The sequence below is a fragment of the Mesoplodon densirostris genome, chromosome 5 (assembly GCF_025265405.1).
Source record: "Mesoplodon densirostris isolate mMesDen1 chromosome 5, mMesDen1 primary haplotype, whole genome shotgun sequence".
NCBI classification, from domain to species: Eukaryota; Metazoa; Chordata; class Mammalia; order Artiodactyla; family Ziphiidae; genus Mesoplodon; species Mesoplodon densirostris.
The window spans coordinates 18961129-18988663 of NC_082665.1; the positions used below are offsets into that span (position 1 = coordinate 18961129).

The 27535-nt window shown below is 39.4% G+C and overlaps 1 pseudogene; it reads left to right on the top strand.

Annotated features, from left to right (window-relative positions):
* The first annotated feature begins 20725 nt into the window (after positions 1-20725).
* Positions 20726-21637, top strand: LOC132491047 (putative monooxygenase p33MONOX; annotated as a pseudogene).
* The last annotated feature ends 5898 nt before the right edge of the window (positions 21638-27535 follow it).

Consider the following 27535-nt stretch of genomic DNA (forward strand, 5'->3'; position numbering starts at 1 on the left):
AATTCCACTGTAATTTGGAATATGCATTTTTTTAGAACAATGAGTTAATATTTTTAACTTATTGGGCAAAAGTGAAAAAGCAGGATAATACTGCATTTTGACAAGGATGTGTGCAGGGAAACAGACTCTTATTAATAAGACATCGGAATGGGCTTGTTGAAAATTTTACTTGTGCCTTTTCTTATACCTGCAAAGTCCACTTCTAGGATTATATGTGATAAGCGCACTTGCAGTATCCATGTAGAAGACTGTTCATTGCAGCATTCTAGGGTAAATATGTGGACAAGAACAGTAGATGGTTAAATAAACAATATTACAACCACAACATGCAATAAGTCATTTGGTAGTAGAAAAATAGGTACTGGCATAAAAAGTTCACCAAGATACACTAGTAAAGCAGAAATTTCTTATGTATAAGCATGCACAGGAAAAAGTCAAGAAGTAGACATAGAAAAGCATTAAACAGTAGTTACTTTTTAGATAGGGACGGGGTGAAGGATTGGGACTGTCACTATCTTTACTTTTTATGTTTGATTTTTTTTCTTTTTTTTTGCCGTACGTGGGCCTTTCACTGTTGTGGCCTTTCCCGTTGTGGAGCACAGGCTCCAGACACGCAGGCTCAGCAGCCATGGCTCACGGGCCCACATGTGGGATCTTCCCGGACCGGGGCACGAACCCGTGTCCCCTGCATCGGCAGGCGGACTCTCAACCACTGCGCCACCAGGGAAGCCTTCATTTATTTTTAAAGTACTTTTTCAAAGTCAAATCAAGAGCAACAACTTAATACCACTAGTGTCTTGGCCTTAAGCAAGTTTTATCTATTGATTATAGATGGTTCTCCAGGGCCTCTAATTGGGAACAATTTCTTTGCCTAGTTTTTAGTCACTGGGTATAAATGAGATTAATAAAACAATGACATAAGAAAGATAAAAATAAGATAGGAACTAAATAAGGGACCCACCTCAAATAGAGAGGGACCCAGTGGGCCTGTGATCCTGCCACACTCTGTCCTCTGTTCCATTTTAATTCTCTCTCCAACATCTTGAAGAAAATTTAGCATCATATAATTGAAAACGTCAATGTTTATCTTGTGTCAGCAGTTTCTCTGTTGACTCAATGGTTGCTTCGATAACTGTAAACTGAGTTGATATGACACCTGCCTACTTAACGTGGCTACCATTTCTATGGGTTCTGGAAAAGCAAGGACAGTATATGATGATAATACACATGCCAGGTTATGCTAAAAATACTGGGGATCTAGAATCCCCTCATGGCAAGGGTGTACCTGAAATTAGCAACATTTAGGAGAATAACAAGAAATTACTAACTTGTAAAGAGAAATTAATGAATTCTGCTGTGGGCCTGACATTAAGGGCTTGCAGGCAGCTGGGTCAAGCTGGCATTTCGATATGCAAACCTACTGCTCCAAGGTATAAGGCCAGCTCTCAGGGGTGAGAGAGCAGGGCTAAAGGTACAATCCAATTTTAAACTTATCTTTAGAGTCATGAAAGCTTAAGCCATGAGATAAATATTTATATGCTCTGGATTTTTTTTAATTAAAAAAAATTCCAAAAAACCATAATAGAACAAAAGCCTATATCAGTCCTCAACCTGAAAGAATAAAATAAGACTGAAAATTTCAAAGAATCACGCATTTTCTCATTCTCCCAAAAGCATATGGAAGAGGCCCTGGTACAATCTCTTAGTTACTCCATAAAGAGGCACTGATATTATCCGTAAAGTTTGTATCCTTTGGTGGAAATTTCTGTAAAACTGGATCACCAACATCCAAACAGACTCAAAAGTTTATGTGTCATATATATGGAATTTAAGAAAAAAAAATGTCATGAAGAACATAAGGGTAAGACAGGAATAAAGACACAGGCCTACTAGAGAATGGACTTGAGGATATGGGGAGGGGGAAGGGTAAGCTGTGACAAAGTGAAAGAGCGGCATGGACCTATATACACTACCAAACGTAAGGTAGATAGCTAGTGGGAAGCAGCCGCATAGCACAGGGAGATCAGCTCGGTGCTTTGTGACCGCCTGGAGGGGTGGGATAGGGAGGGTGGGAGGGAGACGCAAAAGGGAGGGGATATTGGAACATGTGTATGTATAACTGATTTAATTTGTTATAAAGCAAAAAAAAAATGTAATAACACAAGCGTTTCTTCCTAAGATAAAAAGTTATTTGCAAACATTTTAATGGTCACACAATAGTTGACCCTATTCTTGTTACTATGATAATTAACATGCACTGTGTGCCAAGCACTATGTTCAGTATTTTGTATTCTCTATCCAACCTGATCCCAGAGCGCTGTGCTTCAGCACAATCATTGTTTCATGTCATCACCTACGGCTGAAGTCCAGGCAATCTGCTTCTGCCCAAAGCCCTAGCCTCTGAGGCTGCTGGCCTGCTAGTCCTCAAAGCGTTCTTTTATCTCCTTACCAAACCATTAACAACTGGGGCCACAACCTCAGGCCCACTGGCCTAGCCAATTCCATCTACCAGAGCGATGCTAATACTTAGAACAAAGTGGACATGGTACCACACTTGCTGCTGGTATGGCTGTCCTCCAGTTTATCTATTCCTTTCTGGAAATTTCAACCTTATCATCTCACTCTTACTCTCACAATTCTGCCTCAAAAATTTGACTGAAGACAGGAGATTAAGAACCCTGACAATGTACTTCCATAATCTTCCTATTCTTTTTTTCCTTCCCACTATCACCCAGGCAGGAAGGAGCTTGACATTCCCTCTTGACTTGACATTCCATCTTCTCGGCTGGAGCTCCTCTTCCTTAAGGCAGTAAAACTACATGGTCTAAGAGAGACCAGTGGGAATCTCTTCTATGCCATGGAAGGAACTCTATGGTCTGAGTCCTCCAGACTTAGCCCTTTATATGGGACCAGAAGACAATACCAGCAATTGGTAAATATCCCAAACAAAAATACATTGCTCTACTATCCAAAAATTTATCTTTGTCTTACAATTACTATTTTTAGTGTATAGTGGATGCCTGCCTCACGTCTCTCCTGACCTGTATTTATGTATTTATTTTAATCACCACATTTACAGGCCAGAAAGAGAGAGAGAGAAAAAAGAGAGAGAGAAGAAAAGAAGTAAAAGAATCTTCAGTTACTTTAATTTGTACATTTTAAATTTCTAACATTGAAATATTTTTCATTTGTTAGCAATTTTTATTTATATTTCTATGCAATGTTATATCCTTTATTCATTGCCTTATATGGGTTTTTTTCTTATAGATCTTTATGACCATTTACTTTTAAAAATTAAGCACAATAACATTTTGTTTGTCATATTAGCTGAAGATACATTTCCCAATTTGTTCACCTTTTAATTTGATTTATCTATTTGGTTTCTGGTAGTTTAAAATGTTATATTATCAAATTGATGGGTTTTCTGTTTTCCATTGTCTTTAAACTTGAAAAGTCCTTCCACATTCAAAGACCCAATAAATATTTACCTTCATTTTTGAAAAAAAAAAAAAGTTTATGTGTCAAACAATGTAAACTAAGAAGTTTCTTTCATCCTGGAACCAGCTGTTCTTTTGCCGTAGCAGGCCCAAAACATCATGTGTTATATGTCATATGTCATTTGCCATGGACTTAACCCTTCGGTTATGTAACTGATTGATTTTGGCCACTCATGGATAATCTTTCTTCACTCAAACCACCTTAAGTGTTTTCCTTAGTCACCTTAAGGCAGGCTAAAAATCCTCAAACTTTTCTAATTTTTTTTACATCTACCCAACAGGTTAATTTGATTATAGCACCATCATTTGGGATACAGGATAGGACATCATTGCACACTTGCAATTGTATAAAGGGAAATTGACTGTAATTGGGAAAGCCACAGAAAAGCAGTTGAACTACAAAGGAATCAGAGATTCAACTAATGCCAAAAGACTTTCCAATTAATAATACCAGATAAATCTTGTGATCCTGGCTTTCTCTAAGGGACTCAAAGTGCTTTACAACGATTTTTGTTTTTTGTTTTGTTTTGTTTTTTGCAGTACGCGGGCCTCTCACTGTTGTGGCCTCTCCCATTGCGGAGCACAGGCTCCGGACGCACAGGCTCAACGGCCATGGCTCACGGGCCCAGCCACTCCGCGGCATGCGGGATCCTCCCAGACGGGGGCACAAACCCGCGTCCACTGCATCGGCAGGTGGACTCCCAACCACTGCGCCACCAGGGAAGCCCACAACAATTATTGAATGAGTAACCCAAACATCCTTGCACATCGGCAGGGAGAATGTACTATAATAGTCACTTAATGGATTGGAAAAACTGGCACTGCAGAAAGGTTAAGTGATTTACCAAATATTACAAAATGAGTCAGGATGAGGACAGAAAATAGTCCTCAATGACCCCGATCTGGTCACTGGCCCTAGCTGCATAAGCACCTTTGTTGTCTGTTTTAAGTTTCTCCAGGTAATAGTGACTAACAAAGGATTTAATCTCCCCATGGACTGCTCTTTGTTGGTTCTCTTTTGTTCCTCCTTATTTTTACTCCATAATAATGAAAATGATGCTAGTAATATTTGAATAGCATCATATCTCACAAAGTGCTTTCTACAGTCACTGTCTCCTCTAATTAAGCAAACCCAATATCTGCGTTCTGCATTTCTCTACTCCCTGACTCAAGCTGACTTGAAATTGTCAAAAGACACCATGTATGAAATGTAGTGGCAAGAGTGAGATTTCCTTTCAGCCACTATTTTCACGTAGACACCCAATATGGGAGTGCCCGCCATCTTTTACTCCTTTACTCAGCAGACATTTACTGGGCACCATTCCGTAAGACAAAGCTAAATACAAAGGATATGAAGATAATTAAGATAGAGACTTTAGCTTCAAGATGGCAGAGGAGTGAGACATGGAGATCACCTTCCTCCCCACAAATATATCAGAAACACAACTACATGTGGAAGAGCTCCTACAGAACACCTACTGAACGCTGGCAGAAGACCTCAGACCTCCCAAAAGGCAAGAAACTTGCCACGTACCTGAGTAGGGTAAAAGAAAAAAGAAAAAACAGAGACAAAAGAATAGGGACGAGACCTGCACCAGTGGGAGGGAGTCGTGAAGGAGGAAAGGTTTCCACACACTAGAAGCCCCTTCGCGGGTAGAGACTGCGGTGGTGGGGAGGGGGGGCGGGGAGGAGGGCGGAGCTTCGGAGCCGTTGGGGAGAGAGCAGCAACAGGGGAGCGGAGGGCAAAGCGGAGAGATTCCCGCACGGAGGATCAGTGCCGACCGGCACTCACCAGCCCGAGAGGCTTGTCTGCTCACCCGCCGGGTCAGGCGGGGCTGGAAGCTGAGGCTCGGCATTCGGAAATCAAACACAAGGGAGAGGACTGGGGTTGGCTGCATGAACACAGCCTGAAGGGGGCGAGTGAGCCACAGCTAGCCAGGAGGGAGCCCGGGAAAAAGTCTGGAACTGCCTAAGAGGCAAGAGACCATTGTTTTGGGGTGTGCAAGGAGAGGATATTCAGAGCACTGCCTAAACGAGCTCCAGAGATGGGCACGAGCTGCAGCTAAAAGCGCAGACACCAGAGACCAACATGAAAGGCTAAGGCTGCTGCTGCCACCACCAAGAAGCCTGTGCACAAGCACAGGTCACTATCCACAGCTTCCCTCCCAGGAGCCTATGCAGCCCACCACTGCCACGGTCCCGTGATCCAGGGACAACTACCTGAGGAGAACACAAGGCACACCTCAGGCTGCTGCAACATCACACCGGCCTCTGCCACCGCAGGCTCACCCCGCATCCATACCCCTCCCTCCCCCCGGCCTTAGTGACCCAGAGCCCCCTAATCAGCTGCTCCTTTAACCCTGTTCTGTCTGGGTGGGGAACAGACACCCTCAGGCGACCTACATGCAGAGGTGGGTCCAAATCCAAACCTGAACCCCAGGAGCTGTGCGAACAAGGAAGAGAAAGGGGAATCTCTCCCAGCAGCCTCAGGAGCAGCAGATTAAATCTCCACAGTCAACTTGATGTACCCTGCATCTGTGGAATACCTGAATACACAATGAATCATCTGCAAATTCAGGTGGTAGACTTTGGGAGCAGCTGTAGACTTGGGGTTTGCTTTCTGCATCTAATTTTTTTCTGGTTTTACTTTTATTTTAGTTTACTACTTAGAGTTTATTATCATTGGTAGATTTGTTTATTGATTTGGTTGCTATCGTCCTTATTATTTTTCTCTCTATATATATTTTTTCCTTTTTCGCTTTTTGTGAGTGAGTATGTGTATGCGTCATTGTGTGATTTTGTCTGTATAGCTTTACTTTTACCATTTATCCTAGGGCTCTGTCAGTCTGTATTTTTGTTTGTTTGTTTGTTTAGTATAGTTTTTAGCACTTATTATCATTGGTGGATTTGATTTTTGGTTTGGATGCTCTCTTCATTCTTTTTTTTATTACTTTTTAATCTTTTTTATTTTTAATAATTTTTTTTTTTTTTGTGGTACGCAGGCCTCTCACTGTTGTGTCCTCTCCCATTGTGGAGCACAGGCTCCAGATGCACAGGCTCAGCAGCCATGGCTCACGGACCCAGCTGCTCCGTGGCATGTGGGATATTCCTGGGCTGGGGAACGAACCTGTGTCCCCTGCATGGGCAGGCGGACTCTCAACCACTGAACCACCAGGGAAGCCCCTATTTTTTATTTTAATAACTTTATTTTATATTATTTTATTTTACTCTTTCTTTCTTTTTTTCCCCCTTTTCTTCTGAGCTGTGTGGCTGACAGGGTCTTGGTGCTCTGGCCGGGTGTGAGGCCTGTGCCTCTGAGGTGGGACAGCTGAGATCAGGGCATTGGTCCACCAGAGACGTCCCAGCTCCACATAGTAGCAAACAGCAAAAGCTCTTCCACAGATCTCCATCTCAAAGCTAAGACCCAACTCCACTCAATGACCAGCAAGCTACAGTGCTGGACACCCTATGGCAAACAACTAGCAAGACAGGAACACAACCCCACCCATTAGCAAAGAGGCTGTCTAAAATTATAATAAGGTCACAGGCACCCCAAAACACACCACAGCATGCAGTTCTGCCCACCAGAAAGACAAGAAGCAGCCTCAGCCACCAGAACACAAGCACCAGTCCCGTCCACCAGGAAGCCTACACAACCCACTGAACCAAACTTACCCACTGGGGGCAGACACCAAAAACATCTGGAACAACAAACCTGCAGCCTGTGAAGAGGAGACCCCAAACACAGTAAGTTAAGCAAAATGAGAAGATAGAGAAACACACAGCAGATGAAGGAGCAAGGTAAAAACTCACCAGACCAAACAAATGCAGAGGAAACAGGCAGTCTACCAGAAAAATAATTCAGAGTAAGACAGTAAAGATGACCGAAAATCTTGGAAATAGAATGGAGAAAATATAAGAAACGTCTAACAAGGACCTAGAAGAACTAAAAAGCAAACAAATAATGATGAACAACACAATAAATGAAATTTAAAATTCTCTCTAAGGAATCAATAGCAGAATAACTGAGACAGAAGAACGGATAAGTAACTTCAAAGATAAAATGGTGGAAATAACTACCATAGAGCAGAATAAAGAAAAGAGAATGAAAAGAATTGAGGATAGTCTCAGAGACCTCTGGGACAACACTAAACACACCAAAATTCAAATTATAGGGGTTCCAGAAGAAAAAGGGAAAAAGAAAGGGACTGAGAAAATATTTGAAGATATTATAGTTGAAAACTTCCCTAATATGGGAAAGGAAATAGTCAGTCCAGTCCAGGAAGCACAGAGAGTACCATATAGGAAAAATCCAAGGAGAAACATGCCAAGACACATATTAATCAAACTATCAAAAATTAAACACAAAGAAAAAATATTAAAAGCAGCAATAGACAAACAACAAATAACATACAAGGGAATCCCCATGAGGTTAACAGCTGATCTTTCAGCAGAAACTCTGCAAGCCAGAAAGAAGTGGCAGGACATATTGAAAGTGATGAAAGGGAAAAACCTACAACCAAGATTACTCTACCCAGCAAGGATCTCATTCAGATTTCACAGAGAAGGTAAAACTTTACAGACAAGCAAAAGCTAAGAGAATTCAGCACCACTAAACCAGCTTTACAACAAATGCTAAAGGAACTTCTTTAGGCAGGAAACACAAGAGAAGGAAAAGACCTACAATAACAAACCCAAAACAATCAAGAAAATGGTAATAGGAACATATCGATAATTACCTTAAATTCTCCTACCAAAAGACATAGACTGACTGAATGGATACAAAAACAAGACCCGTATATATGCTGTCTACAGGAGACCCACTTCAGAACTAGGGACTGATACAGACTGAAAGTGAGGGGATGGAAAAAGATATTCCATATAAATGGAAATCAAAGGAAAGCTGGAGTAGCAATTCTCATTTCAGACAAAATAGACTATAAAACAAAGACTATTACAAGAGACAAAGAAGGACATGACATAATGATCAAGGGATAAATCCAAGAAGAAGATATAACAATTGTAAATATTTAAGCACCCAACATAGGAGCATCTCAATACATAAGGCAAATACTAACAGCCATAAAAGGGGAAATCGACAGTAACACAATCATAGTAGGGGACTAGAACATAAATTAAGGCAATGGTAGCATAGATGGAAAAAAAAAACTGACTTGCAAGATATTTTTGGAAGTTGAATTGCTATGTTCAACTGGACATTGAGGAGGGTGAGGAAATATGAGTGAAGCTGAAGGTAACTTCCAGGCTCTTTAAAAATATATATGTATATGTATGGCTGAGTCACTTTGCTGTGTACCTGAAACTATCACAACATTGTTAATTGGCTACACTCCAATATAAAATAAAAAGTTTTTAAAAAATGAAGTAAACATTTGAAAAGTAATATATATATATATATATATATATATATATATATATATATATATATATATATATATATGTTTCTGAAAACATTTTAAAGCTATATTGGTATGAGTGATATATTTCTAATTAAAGGTAATTCACCAAAAAATGCTGCTGTTTATTAAGTGTTCTGCCCTTACATTTGGCAGGAAATCAATAGTCACCTTCAAGAAGGTTTGCATTACAAACTATGCCACCTGAGCACAGATACCCTCAGGTGTACTCCTCTCACCACAGCCATGTATCCAACTGCCAGGGCCTCTCATGGAGGATGTTCAGCCATCCAAAGCCATGTAGAACAGCAGAAAAGATCACACACCTTTGGAGTCAATCTTATGCATTGAAGTCAATATATTTTGAAATTATATACCTGAACTTATATATCATTCAATCTAAATATACCGGAACGTGGATGCAAACATACCACATTGTAGCATTTGTAAACCTGGTGTTTTTATGCTAAGTGAAATAAGTCAGAGAGAGAAAGACAAATACCGTATGATTGTTACTGAGTCCAAGCTCATACTGCTTACTGAAGGACAGGCCAATGAATCGAGAGACAAGGTGGTAGGGCAAGGAATGGCAACGTTATTCAGAAAGCCAGTAGACCGAGGAGATGGTGGACTAGTGTCCCAAAGAATCATCTTGTCCAGGTTTGGATGCTAATTTCTTTTATAAAGCAAAGAGGGGAAAGTGAGGAGGTAAAGTAAAAAAAAAAAGGTGATAAATTGTTGCAAATATTTCCTGGTTCCCTCCGGACTCTGGAGGGGGTTTGTTAATTTCTTCCTTCCTGCAGCCATTCATAGGTGGGCCTGGTCAGGATGTTTCCTGTGAGCTTAAACAAAGGTATTTTAGCTTAATGCTCAGACATGGGAGGCAGGGTTCCCAGAGATGGGCCATTATGTATACTTTAAGCTATAGGCAACATCCCTTTAGTGGTTAACTTGTAGCAAAAGCAATAGAATACAAAGGTTAAAGTAAAAGAAACAGACCCAGTATGGAGTCAGATTTGTTCTTCCCGATTCCATGCTCTCACTTATATGTGAAATTTAAAAAGACCAAACTCATAGAAAGAGAGATCAGATTTGTGGTTGCAGGTTGGGTTTAGGTGAAGGTGGTCAAAATGTTCAAACTCCTAGTTATAAGATAAATAAGGTCTGGGGATGTAATGCACAGCATGGTGACTACAGCTAATACCGTATTGTGTATTAGAAAGTCACTAAGAGAGTAAACCTTATGAGTTCTTATGACAAGGAGACAAACTGTACCTTCATGAGGTGATGGAACTAAACTTACGTGGTAATCATTTTACCATACATACATATAGCACATCATTACGTTTGTATATTTTTTTTTTTTTTTTTTTTTTTTTTTGCGGTATGCAGGCCTCTCACTGTTGTGGCCTCCCCCGTTGCGGAGCACAGGCTCCGGACGCGCAGGCTCCGGACGCGCAGGCTCAGCGGCCATGGCTCATGGGCCCAGCCGCTCCGCGGCATATGGGATCCTCCCAGACCGGGGCACGAACCCGTATCCCCTGCATCGGCAGGCGGACTCTCAACCACTTGCGCCACCAGGGAGGCCCTGTTTGTATATCTTAAACGTACACAATGTCATATGTCAATTACATCTCGGTAAAACTGGGGTGGGCGAGAACTCCTGCTATTGTTTCTTTCTCTCTAGGGCTCTGCTGCTTTGGGGGGAGGTCATCAAGAGGACATGGCTGCCAGTTGACCCAAGAGCTGGACTTGGGCAATCAGAGGCTCCTCACTCGCTCCCCTGTCCTTGGAATATACATTCTGCCCACCGTTCCTATAGCTGGAACCATTTCAAGGATTACCCTTGAGAGAGTAATGTGTTACTGAGACCATCTGGACTGAATACCTGACTGACCCCATTAAGGCCTCTATATAAACTCTTAAGATTCTGGCAGGTGGGTGCAGTGATCTTATCTTGCTGGCCACCCAAGCCTCAAATGTAAAACTGCCACCTGCCAATCTCAAGTGGTCTGCCTCTTTCTTCAGCCTCTCCTTGCCCTCTGGGTATGGGGGCCAATTTTGGACTTCACCCAGGAAGCTCCCGAGGGTGCAGACCAACAGCTGCCCACTTTAAATTTCCATTAACCTCAAAAGCACAAAGTGCAAACAAAAGTTTCTTTAATTCTATCATCAGACTACTTCCACATGGCTGAAATTTCCAGAGAAATGCTTGTTAAATGTATACTTATAAATAGATGTAGACCTGGGTGAGAATGAAATCTCAGAGGCCATAAAAAATACATCCTTCTTTCTGGAATATGAATAATTAGGTATTATAACCATATTACAAATGCATTCCACTTCCACCAAAAGTGGAAACTGAACCTTAACAAATATTCATACTCAAATAAAAACAGAGGCTCAAATAACCTTAATGTTTCTTCTATTTATGAGATAAGGGGGGAAAACATTTTTAGGTCTTTATAAGGAAATCCTTTCCTTTAAATAAAATCTCACTAAGTCCGAGGAGGCAGTAACTTTTCTGGAGGCACTCTGACACAAAGCAACACATAAAATGTGAGGGTAAAAAAGAATAACGTGCAAAAATGTATGTACAAAGATATTGATGACACTATTCATAATAAATGATAACCACACGCATTAGTGTTCAACAATAGAGAACTGGTTTGCTACATCTTCTTGGATGACAAGGAGATGTTTTTTTTGTTCAGCCTCATGTAGCCAAGCCTTATTCCAGCAGCATAAATAGCACACTGGGTCATCGGTACAGTCTACTCTTTTCTCAAGGCGAACTTCTCTCTGGAGTTCTTGGTGCTCTTTCTTGTCTGCAGCCCTTAACACTGCAAAGGTTTTCCTTAACACTGAATTTTGAAGAGATCAGTATTTCTTCCAGAAGGCACTGGGGCTTCTTATGCAAATTATTCCCCACCACTAGCATCTAATTCTGCATACCAAGAGAAAGGGCAAACTTGAAAAGCGACACAGCCCTTGAAATGTGGCTCAGATTGAAAACATGTGTTTACATCTTCTGTTCTCTTGCAAAATACTGCTAAAATGATGGTTTAAAAAAAATTCACCTGCAAAAATAAGGAGATGAGAAGAGGAGACTACAGCAATCAAACTTGGATACCAAAAAGTAGACTGCAAAGCTGTGACTGAGAGAGAAAAAAATAGGTCATACACACAGGTTAGGAATTAGAAGGGCATCTTCCTTCTTAACAGAAGCACTGGACACAAGAAGAAAATAAAGCAATACCTTCAAAACCCTGAAGGAAAATGACCTCCAACTGGGAACTCCATATTGAGCCACACTCTTATTAGAGTATGAGAGTAAAATAAAGATTTTTTCAAGACATGCAAAATTCCCAGAAACATTTACCTCCTATTCAGCTTTACTCAGGAAGCTACCAGAGTAGGTGCTCTTCCACATCAGAGAGTTTACTAAGAAAGCAAAAACAGAAACTCAGGGTCCATTTCAGAACCAGCAACATAATTTGCAGGATGAGACCCAGTATAAAGTGAAAACACAAGATGCCTTGTGCAAATTTTTTTAAGAATTTCAAAATGATGACAACTGAGCACTAAGCCAAATGCAGACCCTTCTAAGTGTAATGGCACAGGACCCAGACCCTATGAAACCAGCCCTGGGTCCAATCCAGGAGAGAGAAGAGGGAATTCCCAGGATGATGGTGAAGGGAGATCCCAGGACAAGAGTTATGAAGCTAGTCTAGACAATCACCAGTCTACACTGGAGCTAGAAAATGGAGTGCTTCAAGAAGGGTATCTTCAAGGAAAACAATGAATTACTCAATGTAACTGTAAGGGGTTGAGAGGACATTTCCACTTCTTGGGGGAAGCACATGGAAGAATTAAAGATGGACACAGTTAAAGCAACTTTCCAGACAAATTCATGACTGGCAAGTGTCAGTATTTTATGACAAGCCTGCTGTGAGAGCAAAGGCACTGTGCTCTGGAGCTGTGAAGACAGATAAACAAGAAACTGACCTCCAATCACTTACATATGGAGGGGTGGGATAGGGAGGGTGGGAGGGAGGGAGATGCAAGAAGGAAGGGATATGGGAACAGATGTATATGTAAAACGGATTCACCTTGTTATAAAGCAGAAACTAGTACACCATTGTGAAGCAATTATACTCCAATAAAGTTGTAAAAATAAATAAATAAATAAATAAATAAATAAATAAATAAATAAAAATTGTAAAGACTGATAAGGATGTGGTAAGAAATGTGATAAGTAAAATAGAGGTGATAAGGAAGTTATATGAAGTATGATAAGTGATAAGAAATGAGTGTTATTATATGCAAGTGATACGACTATGTATACAGAAATCCATATATATTATAAAGAAAACTGTTAATATCAATAAAGAAATTTAAAAGGTTAAAAAAATCACTTACATATGCTTGGAAGACACTGGTGTTAAACAAAGCCTGTCTTGGTAGAACAGTGGGACTTTTTTAGGTATCTGAGATGGAGAGAGGCCTTCTGGTAGAATATAGAACAATATATACAAAGGCATGACAGAGCACAAACAATGTTGAACAAGCCTGGATGAACTGAACTCTTGGCTAATGATGGGTGCCAGAATGGGGAAATGTTCTAGATTTTTCCCTCATCATCCCTCCCAAATTTCCATTCAAAGGCTGATGTGCTAGAAATATATGTGAGTGAATGGCTCCTACTTGGGATCCTATTAGGACCTGTAAAACAAGCACATTTTGTTTTGTGCATATTGATTCCAGTGTATTGATTTTAATTTATTTGCTGTAATTAAACTTGTGTAATTATTGCAAGGAAATTCAATGAAAACAGGCACAGGCATTTCTGTTCCACCAGCTCTCTACGTTGCTATGGTTCATTGAGATTCTCTCGCGGCTTGAAGGTAGGCATTCGAGGTCAAAGCAGAACGCTCCCCAATAGCAAGGGAGAGAGTAAGAGGCACAATTCAGAGCAGAATTATTTTTCCTTTGAAAGTAGCTTTATTACTGTTCTTATGACACCAGAACTTTTCGCAAGTTCTAACAGTAAAGAAAATCTCAAAGGAGAAATAAAAAAGTAATCCCAAATCCCACCCGTTAGAGGTAAGCACTATTCACTTTTATCAGTTATCCTGCTGGATGTCTCCCTATGTACATAAATACAAAGAGAAGAAGACGAACACTAACATGAATGGTAAAATTGCATGTTACTCTGTGATCCACTTTGTTCATTCCATAATATATCTTAGGTATTTTATATGTCAAAATATTTATTTCTATATCATCACTTTAATAGCTGCATGGTATACCATCTTATGTATGACATAATTTATTTCAAAAACTTCTTCTGCCGAGTGTATTTCCAATTTTTCTTTATTATAAAAATAATTGCAGTAACTTAAGTGTACATTATGCTTGTCTAATTATCTCCTTCAGGTAAATTCCCATAAGTGGGTTTGTTGGCTCAAAAAGAACAAAATTGCCACCTGTAGTCCAAAGTTGTTTCTTTTAGATCAATTTACACTTGCACCAGCAGCATAAGAATATACAAATGCCAATAAGTATATGAAAAGATATTATCAGGGAAATGCAAGTCAAAACCACAATGAGATATTACTTCATATTCACTAGCATGGTTACCATCAAAAAGACAGATAATAACAAGTATTGCTGAAGCTATGGAGAACTTGGAGCCCTCATGCACTACAGGTGGGAATGTAAATTGGTGCAGCCACTTTGGAAAACAGTTTCTCAAAAAGAGTTACCTGATGACCCAGCAATTGCGCTCCAAAGTATATGCTCCAAAAAGTTGCAATCAGGGACTCAAACAGATATTTGCACACAAATGTTCATTGCAGCAGTATTCGCAATAGCCAAAAAGTAGAAACGACCCAAGTCTTCATCAACAGTGAATGGATAAACAAAACGTGGTATATCCATACAGTTGAGTATTATTCATCCATAAAAGGAAAGGAAGTTCTAATATATGCTGCAACACAGATGAACCCTGGAAACATCATGCTAAGTGAAATAAGTCAGACACAAAAGGATAAATACTGCATGATTTCACTTACATGTAATATCTAGAATAGGCAAATTCATAGAGACAGAAAGGAGGTTAGAGGTTATCAGGGGCTGGAGGCAGAGGGGGAAATAGGGAGTTACTGCTTAATGGTTACACTTCTATTTAGGGTAAAGAACAGTTTGGAAATAGATACTGATGTTTGTTGCATGGCATTGTGAGTGTAATTAATGCCATTGAATTATGCATTTAAGAATGGTTTAAATGGCAAATTTTATGCTATATATATTTTACCACGAAAAAAAAGGAAAAAATATGTTCTAAAAATTTTTTAAAGGAATTCAGTACGGATACATGCTACAATATGGATAAACCTTGAAAACATTTTACAAGATGAAATAAGTTGGTCACAAAAGACAACATATTATATGATTCCAATCTATATAAAATGTTCAGAATTGGCAAATCTACAGAGACAGAAAGTAGATCAGTGGTTGCCTAGGGCTGGAGGCCCGGGGTAAGGTGGAGTGAAAAGAGGAGGGACGGGATGGGGGTATGAAAATGTTCTGAAATGAATTGTAGTGACTATGTGAATATACTAAAAACCACTGAAATTGGGCTTCCCTGGTGACGCAGTGGTTGAGAGTCCACCTGTTGATGCAGGGGACACAGATTCATGTCCCAGTCCGGGAAGATCCCACATGCCGTGGAGCGGCTAGGCCCGTGAGCCATGGTTGCTGAGCCTGCACGTCCGGAGCCGCAACGGGAGAGGCCACAACAGTGAGAGGCCCGCGTACTGCAAAAAACAAAACAAAACAAAACAAAACACTGAAATTTACACTATAAATAGGTGAATTCTATGCTATATGAAATATATCTCAAAAAATCTGTTGTGTTTTTTAATTGTGGCTTTCTCTGTGATGGATGAGTTGGACCATTTTTTCCATATTTATTGGCCATCTGTATTTATTCTATTGTAAATGGCTTGTTCATGTTCTTTGTTCTGGTTGTCTTGTTTTTGTTTTTATAAATGCAAAGATATATTCAGAGTCTACATTGACAAGTATTTTTTTAAGTACAGTATTTTCTGGTGGAAAATACTGCAGGTGGCATGCCTCAAGCCAGAAGAGAAGTCCAGTTCTGAAGCTGCTGACAGTCTAACAGATTGAATTGATTTTATTTGTAGCAGAGTAAACACAGCATGTAAGGGCAGCACAAAGAGAACACTCCTTGAATTCTTCAGTTCCATACGAGGTGCTTTACAAATATGACCTCGTGTAATCCATCACACCCATTTACGAAGGAAAGAGGTCAAGTTCCTCAAGGTTACACAGCCAGCTGCTGCAACTTGGATTTGAACCTAGTTCTCTCTGTCTTCAAAGTGCTAGTCCATTCTAAGTGCCCTCTGTAGAGTACTGATCACATAAGCATGACCAGTAATAGGAAGCTATGATGATGCCCTTTGTACTTTCTGAGTTCCAGACTTCAGTAATGTTGAGCAGCCACTGGCAACAGGAAACTGCAGCTGTCAGAATGTACATTTCCTTCACTGCTCCCAGGGATGCCATGTGGAGAAATTCACCAACACAAACATAAATTCTTCAAGGTCCCCCGAATGTCCCTGTAGGGAATTATGAGACTCCCTGGGTTATAAGGATTATACTTGCACATCTCTGCTCAGCCAAAGCTCTGATTCAGGATGCAGCAATAATAGGTCAGATGTCACACACAGACCAAGAAATGTCAAAGTCACACGAAGAATGACATACAGCCATCAAAAGAGCTAATAAATACCTCACCTGGGAAATTAATTTGTAAATTCCATAGGATTATACATCTGTGTAATTACGGATAGTGTCACACAAAGATCAAATTTCTTCATTGAAACGGATCTTAGAGGTTCTCTCTTCAGACCTTTTATTTTTACAGATGTGGAAACTGAGATCCTGAGATTTTAATTAACTATTTTACTTAGAAAAATCTCTGAGGGGAAGCCAGCATGATTTCTGATGACTCCAAATCCCAAGCTTGGCTGTCCTTCCTCCTCACTCGGAAAAACCTCCAAAGTCATTTTTCTATGGCAAAACCGTATCCTGTGAATTTAATATTTTCTAGCTCTCTGTGCGGCACTGGGAATTGTTCAACTCCACCTCCCTTTAGCTATGAAGACTGGAAGAGAATACAGTTCTCAACACTGCTCATGTTTTCAAGTCACATGTCCTCAGGTTGCTAAAAATCTCGTCTGTGAAACACGAAATGAAATGCCAGGATGCTATTTTTGATTGACATAGAAAGCAACGAAGCAGATTTATATCCACTGGCAAAATTGTATGCTGATAGTGAGAAACTGCTAGTGAGGATATGAATGTTACCACATTGCATTGATGAAGGTTCCACTTTTCCTGTTTATTGTGATGAGAGTGCTTTCCTTTGGCCTCTACTTTCTGAGATTCTAAAATTAGACTTTTAACTTTATTTTTAAATTAATTGTAAATGTAATTGTATCATAAGTGTGATTCAGCAAAGAGTGAAAAGAACAACAAATGGAGGTCAGGAACCATGTGCTTTATCATCTTCTATTTCATCTATGTTTTCCTTCCCTTGGAATTTAATTATCTTCATATAACTTAATTTTTTTAAATACTTCTACAAACAGATATGCTCAGAAAATTTATATGAATTAATTTTTCAAGGAGATATTACAAGGGACAAAAACGAGTTCAATAACTGTAAATATATTTTTAATCCTTATGTACAATCTAACACAATAGAATGGATTTCTTTAAAAGATAGAAAGTGTTCATTTAATTTTTAAAAATATATTTCATGTGTATTCTGGTATCAGCCAACCCTGTGCCCCAGTAGCAGGTAATTCAAGATAAGCACACTTAAAATATAAGGAAAATATTTAAAATGTCAAAGTCTGTGGCACATTTACATACCAATATTGAATTCTGCTTCACTCCTTGGTTAATGAACATAATGGTCAGGCTTAAAAATAAATATTTAATATATATGCATATCTGACATATTCATATAATATATAACATTAAATAATATATGCTTATATTTGATATATATTAAATAATTATTTTAGAATACAGCTGGAATCAATTGGAAAGTCAAAATATAATTTTATATATAAAGAGGTAGATATATACTGAACTAAATATATGTTAAATACCCAAATATATATCAATGTAATATATATATATATATATATATATATATATATATATACATACATACATAAAGTAAAAATCCTGACATCTTCTTTTTCTCCATTCAGTTAACCGACTGGTGATTTTTCACAATCATGTAGATAAAAATACAAACAAGAATATGCATTTATATAGCCAAGAAAAATCTATAGTATTGCCTTTTTATCTTAACTCCGCTTTTATTGTCTTTTATTTTCTAAGGGATTAGACTACTTCTACACTTCCATGTTTCTATGTTAGTTTTTTTCCAAGTTGATTTTGTTTTACTCTTTCAGTTCATGCCATTGTTTGCTGACATAGTGAAATGTGACTTACAGCACAATAACCGGCCAACTGTAGAACATATTATCTGGAAACTGGGAATGCAAACAGTAAAGAACGTCAGGATCCACTAAAAATAGAAGGTTTTATACTTTCAGTTTAGTCATCTTTGTTTGGGAATTAAAATCTCTTACTTCAGCTCATCTTGAGTTTTTTGGTTTTTTTTTTTTTTTTTTTTTTTTTAAAGCATAGTGTGGGGAACAATTCAATGTGAAAGTTATTTTTTTAAACTTTTTTTTAGCCCATCAAATTTCAGTATACATAGTTAATAACCACTTCAAATTGCTATGCCAGGAGAAACCACTCTTACCTAATTGCCTGCCAAGGCTCATAAAGCACCTCTGTGCCACTGGTAATTCATTGCTCTATTGATATTGTAACTCACAGTGATATTTTCTGGCTGTCATCTTTTACACTCACTGATGCTCACTTCCTTCAATTTTTACATCCAGTAGTTCTAAAATTAAAGGCTATGTCTTGGCCATATGATTTTTAGTAGGTTCTTTACAAGTTCTCCTAAGTGGCTTTTCTCTTTGTCTATACCACACACATACACACACATACACATGCATGCATGTACACACACACAAACTTTAAATGGCTGAATATATTCTCCTCTGAGTAGAATTTTTTCCTTAGATGTAAAACATTTCATTTTCATACTGATCTACAGTGCCTTTTAAAGCTACTCCAAAGCCTCATTATGTGACACATTGGTGATCAAACCACTTTATCTCACAATGCCAGAATCTTTACAAGATCATAGCTAGTGACTTCGTTTCCAGCATGGTGTCATGTGGCTCAGTTCCCAGAACCAAACCATACCTGTCAGTTCTTTTCACAGGAGCACACATCTTCTCTGTTGGTATAGAGTGTCATGCAGTGGCCGGCACTGTGCAATGGCAAACAGCTCATATCAGAACCCTCCGTCTCTTTCCCCCGGATGACTCTGCACGAGGTGAAGAAAGAATGTTCACACCTGCCAATTCTGCCAAATTTCAGCCCCTCAGGCCACACGCTAATTCATTTCACATTCTCAAGAGTGTGAAGAGCTGTCTTTTGGCAGCAACCTGACTGTCCTCTACTACTTCGGAGGAAAGTAGAATTCATCTTTCCTAGTAGAATGGAGAAAAGTTTGAGACATGATGGGAAATGGTTCCTGCGGGGAGAAAAGCTTCCTTGCATGTGTCAAATCACTGTTAGCTTCAGTAAACATGGCGACTCAGCTCCAAGTGGGTCAAACTCCTCATTCCTCTCAACACCACGTCCTGGGACATTACAGGACATGAGCAAAGGGTGGAAACTTGATCAATGAGGTTTGTGGAACCCAAGGTTGGCCAGGTTAAACGACACAAAGAAATTAGTTATATAGAAATCAGTCCACTTCAGCTATAGGGCTGCCACATCAACCGCAGCTTACAATTGTGTTTGAAAAAATGTACATTTGGTTTTCCAAAAAGTGGCTATGACATTATACCCTGACTGCATTTGCCTTTGAAAAAAGTTAATACAATATTTTGTAAAACTGTCCAGCTTACAATGACAAGCTATTGAACTTACTGCCTGCATCTACCTCACAGATCTTAAAGTAACTCAAAAGAGCCATCTGAATGATTAAACAGTAATCTGTTTGCAAAATCATTTTGTCCACCAAAAATCACCTCCAAACATGCTGAGACCAATCCATTCCTCCCTGGGTTTTTAAGCCAGAATTCTACAACTAACGTGGAAAAAGGCCACATTTTTTTCTGACAGTGGTGTGAACTTTTAAACTTTTCTATTTGTTGCTTCATTAAGGATCATATTCTTGAAAATTTCAAAAGAAATGTTATTGCTGTCAAGTCAGCACTCAGCATTCAGTAAATGATGTGATGCTGTGATTCATAATAAGAAATATATCTGTGGGTCCCTCCCTGGTTGGTGCTTGGGGCCTTCTGTGTCGCCACGGGCACAGCGCCGCTCACACCATGGCTTGGGTCATGAATGTGCCACAGCCTCTCGAGAGACGTGGGTCCTCGGAGCCTCTTTAGTGCCAGAGCTCGGGCTTCAGGCAGCTCCGCGGAGGTGGAAAAACAGAACCTCTGGAATGGATGGACTCTTCCCGAGAAGCTTTGCTAATTTGCAGCAGCTGGACAATGCTCCTCTTGAATACCTGTTAGCATAATCTTCACATCATTTCACTCTGTTGGCAGGGACTCAGCTCTGAATTCTGTACAGAAAAAGCACCTGGACCCCAGTCTTTCAATGGCTTTGAGACAACCAGAAGTGCCTTCCCTTGAGCCTAGTGGGTCTCTTGGCAAGATGTCCCTGCCCATCGGGACATACCGTCAGGCATTCAGCTATGATGATGCCCTGGAGGACCCTACGCTCATGATTCCTCCTCCATCAGACATGGGCAGCATCCCCTGGAAGTCAGTGATTCCAGAGTGCAAGTATCAGCACCTCGCCAAGGTGGAGGAAGGAGAGGCCAGTGTCTCATCCCGTGCCCTGCCATTGGCCACTGACGGTGCGGACAAAGTCCCCGTGGTGAAGGCTAAAGCTACCCATGTCATCATGAGGTCTCTGATCACAAAACAGACCCAGGAGAGCATTCAGCGTTTTGGGCGGCAGGCAGGGCTGAGAGATGCTGGCTACACACCCCACAAGGGCCTCACCACCGAGGAGACCAAGTACCCTCGAGTGGCAGAAGCACTCCACAAACTAAAGCTCTAGAGTGGAGAGATAACAAGAGAGGAGAAGCAGCCGGCATCCACCCAGTCCACCCCAAGCAGCAACTGCCACTGTTCTCCTAAGCAGAAGCCCAGAAGCTGTTTCACTTCTGGTTCTTCCACAGCCTGACCTGGCCCCAATCTTTGCACCATGGATTCTGGAAGCGGGGAAAAAGACAGAAGCTCAGCAGATAAATGGAGCCTCTTTGGACCAAGATCCCTCCAGAAGTCTGATTCTGGAGGTTTTGCCATCCCGGCCTACAAAGGAGCCCAGAAGCCTTCTCCAATGGAACTGATCTGCATGCAGGCCACCTGAATGGCCAAGGATCCAGCAGTGTTCAAGCCACCCAAAATGGACATCCCAGTGACACAAGGGAAGAAACAGCTGCCACGGGCCCACAATCTCAAACCGTAGGACTTGAATGTTCTCACTCCCACTGGCTTCTAGAGCTCTTTCTGTTCCAGGGACTCTGGATAGAGGGTGTCTTGAGCCCAGCTCCCCTTTACCTTGGCTGTGACATAGGAAAATTTTGTTTTGTCTTTTAAAAAATCTCTCAAACTGAGGCTAGAGCTGGAGACATAATTGATTTTTGAGAAATATTAGTGCAAAGTTTGTCCTTGTGCAGAAGAAGCCATTTTGTACTGCTTTAATTTAAAGTTAGACTAAACCTCAGCAGTGATGTATGGGGACCTCATTACCTAGTTTTGTATCTTTACTCTACCCAAGAACTTTGATCATTACTTACTAGGTAAATAATGTTTGTGTTGTTCCAAAACCAAGGCTTCTTGATTCCTTTACCACTATCCATGTGCGCATGGACAAATCATGGCATAGAGGTGTTCACTGACTAGTTTAGACAACTTTAGCCCTCTTGGCTATGCGGGCACTGTGTGTTCCAGCCTCGTCAGTTATGGGGACCCAAGATCTGTTTGAGATATGGGTATAGTTAAGAGCCAGCCTTGGCAGGGATCCCCTCTGTTTTCTGCTGAAACTGGAATCTCCTTGCTTTTTGGTAGACCTCATGGATCACTTTGCCCTGCAGCCAGTTCTTACTGTAGTACCTCTTGGGCCAGTGCTGTTGGAGGGATGCTTCTCTTTTGTGTGTCACAGAACAAACACTAGCCTTACATATCCTTTGTTGCATTTTAAAGTGAGATTAATTTAACTCCCATTTGGTTGAAAACTTCCTAAGGGAGAAAATTCAGTCTATTGGTTTGGTATAGATAAATGGATGTTAAACTTTCTTAAAGGAAGCGGCAACTGCACTTTGAGTATAGTCTTGCGGTTCATATGAAACTAGTGTCACCCTATTTTGAGTTTCTTGTTCAGGCCAGGGCCTGAAAATTTTTTTCCTGGGAGGTGGAAGAATTAAAAATTTTCAGTATGCAATCATTTTCCCCCAAAATGAGCCTCATTCCTTTATAAACATGTACCTCACTGAGGAAAGGGACTAGGGAAAGCACCTTTTCATTTCTCCTAACTGTGTACATGTTCAATCATTGTCTTGAACACTGTCTCAAATTCCTGCTGTCTTTTGCTTTGGACAGTGTGGTGTCTACACAAGGAGCTGAGCTGATCTTCCCACAGAGATGCCCTGGAGTCTAAAATGATCAGAACAATTAATTTATTTGTGTCTCCTGTTATGCTTGTTTCTCTTAACTTGTTTTGGCAATAAAAATCCTTACTACTTTCTCAAAAAAAAAAAAAAAAAGGAAATATATTTTTGGTCTTAGTCCCTGTTTCTGACACAGAGCTCCTAAAACTCTCAGAATTTCCTAAAGGTGTTTTGTTATGTTAATGAGATGACTTGTGCAAAGCACATAAAGATGGGGTCTGGTTGCCAGGGGAACCAACCATATGATTAGAGCCTTGGAACTTTCAGCCTTACCACCCCAGGGAGGGGAGAGGGGCTGGAGATTAAGTTCAGTCATCAAAGGCCAATGATTTAATCAACCATGCCCAGGTAATGAAGCCTCCATAAATCCCCAAAAGGACAGGGTTGAGAGAGCTTCTGGGTTTGTGAACATGTACAGATTTGGGGAGAGTGGCCCTCAGTGAGGGCGTGGAAGCTTCTCAACCTTTCCCCTTTCCTTGCCCTATTCATCTCTTCCATCTGGCTCTTCTTGAGTTATATCCTTTTAAAATAAACAGGTAATCTAGTAAGTAAAATGTTTCCCTGAGTTCTGTGCTGCTCTAGTACGTTAATCAAACTCAAGGAGGAGGTCACTGGAAACTATATAAGGCAACTGCTAACAGCTGTAAAAGAGGAAATCGACAGTAACACAATAATAGTGGGGACTTTAACACCTCACATACACCAATGGACAGATCATCCAAAATGAAAATAAATAAGGAAACAGAAGCTCTAAATGACACAATAGACCAGATAGATTTAATTGATATTTATAGGACATTCCATCCAGAAACAGCAGATTACACTTTTTTCTCAAGTGCGCACGGAACATTCTCCACGATAGATTACATTTTGGGTCACAAATCGAGCCACAGTAAATTTAAGAAAACTGAAATCATATCAAGCATCTTTTCTGACCACAATGCTATAAGATTAGAAATGAATTACAGGGAAAAAACGTAAAAAGCACAAACATATGGAGGCTAAACACTACATTACTAAATAGCCAAGAGATCACCGAAGAAATCAAAGAGGAAGTCAAAAAATACCTAGAGACAAATGACAATGAAAACACGATGATTCAAAACCTATGGGATTCAGCAAAAGCAGTGCTAAGAGGGAAGTTTATAGCTATACAGGCCTACCTCAAGAAACAAGAAAAATCTCAAATAAACAATCTAACCTTACACCTAAAGGAACTAGAGAAAGTAGAACAAACAAAACCCAAATTTAGCAGAAGGAAAGAAATCATAAAGATCAGAGCAGAAATAAATGAAATAGAAACAAAGAAAACAATAGCAAAGATCAATAAAACTAAAAGCTGGTTCTTTGAGAAGATAAACAAAATTGATAAACCATTAGCCAGACCCATCAAAAAAAAAAAAAAAAAAAACAGGGAGAGGACTCAAATCAATAAAATTAGAAATGAAAAAGGAGAAGTTACAACAGACACCACAGAAATACAAAGCATCCTAAGAGACTACTACAAGCAACTCTATGCCAATAAAATGGACAACCTGGACGAAATGGACAAATTCTTAGAAAGCTATAACCTTCCAAGACTGAACCAGGAAGAAATAGAAAATGTGAACAGACCAATCACAAGTAATGAAATTGAAACTGATTAAAAATCTTCCAACAAACAAAAGTCCAGGACCAGATGGCTTCACAGGTGAATTCTATCAAGCATTTAGAGAAGAGCTAACACCCATCCTTCTCAAACTCTTCCAAAAAATTGCAGAGGAAGGTACATTCCCAAACTCATTCTATGAGGCCACCATCACCCTAATACCAAAACCAGACAAAGATACTACACAAAAAGAAAATTACAGACCAATATCACTGATGACTATAGATGCAAAAATCCTCAACAAAATACTAGCAAACAGAATCCAAGAGCACATTAAAAGGATCATACACCATGATCAAGTGGGATTTATCCCAGGGATGCAAGGATTCTTTAATATATGCAAATGAATCAATGTGATACACCATATTAACAAATTAAAGAATAAAAACAACATGATCATCTCAATAGATGCAGAAAAAGCTTTTGACAAAATTGAACATCAATTTATGATAAAAACCCTCCAGAAAGTGTTCATAGAGGGAAGCTACCTCAACATAATAAAGGTCATATATGACAAACGCACAGCAAACATCATTCTCAATGGTGAAAAACTGAAAGCATTTCCTCTAAGATCAAGAACAAGACAAGGATGTCCACTCTCAGCGCTATTATTCAACAGAGTTTTGGAAGTCCTAGACTCAGCAATCAGAGAGGAAAAAGAAATAAAAGGGATACAATTTGGAAAAGAAGAAGTAAAACTGTCACTGTCTGCAGATGACATAATACTATACATACAGAATCCAAAAGATGCCACCATAATACTAGAGCTAATCAATGAATCTGGTAAAGTTGCAGGATACAAAATTAATGCACAGAAAACTCTAGCATTCCTATACACTAATGATGAAAAATCTGAACGAGAAATTAAGGAAATACTCCCATTTACCATTGCAACAAAAAGAATAAAATACCTAGGAATAAACCTACCTAGGGAGACAACAGACCTCTCTGCATAAAACTATAAGACACTGATGAAAGAAATTAAAGATGATACAAACAGATGTAGAGATATACCATGTTCTTGGATTGGAAGAATCAATATTATGAAATGACTATACTCCCCAAAGCAATCTACAGATTCAATGCAATCCCTGTCAAATTACCAATGGCATTCTTTAGAGAACTAGAACAAAAAATTTTAAAATTTCTGTGGAAACACAAATGACCCCGAATAGCCAAAGCAGTCTTGAGGGAAAAAAATGGAGCTGGAGGAATCAGACTCCCTGACTTCAGACTATTCTACAAAGCTACAGTAATCAAGATAATATGGTACTGGCACAAAAACAGAAACACAGATCAAGGGAACAAGATAGAAAGCCCAGAGATAAACCTATGCACCTATGGTCAACTAATCTATGACAAAGGAGGCAAAGATATACAATGGAGAAAAGACAGTCTTCAATAAGTGCTGTTGGGAAAACTGGACAGCTACATGTAAAAGAATGAAATTAGAACACTCCCTAACACTATGCACAAAAATCAACTCAAAATGGAGTAGAGACCTAAATGTAAGTCCGGACACTATAAAACTCTTAGAGGAAAACATAGGAAGAACACTCTTTGACATAAATCACAGCAAGATCTTTTTTGATCCACCTCCTAGTAATGGAAATAAAAGCAAAAATAAACAAATGGGACCTAATGAAACTTAAAAGCTTTTGCACAGCAAAGGAAACCATAAACAGAATGAAAAGACAACCCTCAGAATGGGAGAAAATATGTGCAAATGAATCAACAGACAAAGGATTAATCTCCAAAATATATAAACAGCTCATGCAGCTCAGTATTAAAAAATGAAACAGCCCAATCCAAAAATGGGCAGAAGACTTAAATAGACATTTCCCCAAAGAAGACATACAGATGGCCAAGAAGCACATGAAAAGCTGCTCGACATCACTAATTATTAGAGAAATGCAAATCAAAACTACAATGAGGTATCACCTCACACCAGTTAGAATGGGGATCATCAGAAAATCTACAAACAATAAATGCTGGAGAGGGTGTGGAGAAAAGGGAACCCTCTTGCACTGTTGGTGGGAATGTGAATTTATACAGCCACCATGGAGAACAGTATGGAGGTTCCTTAAAAAATTAAAAATAGAATTACCATATGATTCAGCAATCCACTACTGGGCATATACCCAGAGAAAACCATAATTCAAAAAGACACATGCACCCCAATATTCATTGCAGCATTATTTACAATAGCCAGGTCATGGAAGCAACCTAAATGCCCATCAACAGACGAATGGATAAAGAAGATGTGGCACATATATACAATGGAATATTACTCAGCAATAAAATGGAATGAAATTGGGTCAGTTGTTGAGACATGGATGGATCTAGAGACTGTCATACAGAGTGAAGTAAGTCAGAAAGAGAAAAACAAATATTGTATATAAACGCATATATGTGGAACCTAGAAAAATGGTACAGATGAACGCGTTTGCAGGGCAGAAATTGAGACACAGATGTAGAGAACAAACGTATGGCCACCAAGTGGGGAAAGCTGCGAGGGGGTGGGAGGGGGGTGTTGTGATGAATTGGGCGATTGGGATTGACATGTATACACTAATATGTATAAAATTGATGACTAATAAGAACCTGCTGTATAAGAAAAAAAACTAAATACTATTCAAATGATAAAATATTACATTAAATTACTATAATTTAATACTATAATTATAATAAAACAACATCACATTAGATTTTAATTAAAGCACTGGGACAGTGCCTAGCCCATGTTTGTTAAATAATAAAACATATAAATATGCAAAATGTGAACTTTTGTAAGTGCACAGACACGAATCTATTTGTTGTACCATGCTATCCAAACAGCTCTATGAAATTTTATTCAATTAGATTACATTCCAATGCAAGAACTACAAGTACACTCAGAGCCTCAGCACATTTATTAGCTGTGAGACTTAATGAAAAAAATGAAATTTCTCTAGAACATATCAGGATTTGAGAACAACAGGAAACTATGCCATCCATAGACATTGGAACGTTTTTGAAGCCCTTTGCTACTGATGTGACTATTGTTTTATCTATAATAGAAGCTCTACCAAAAATATCCCAG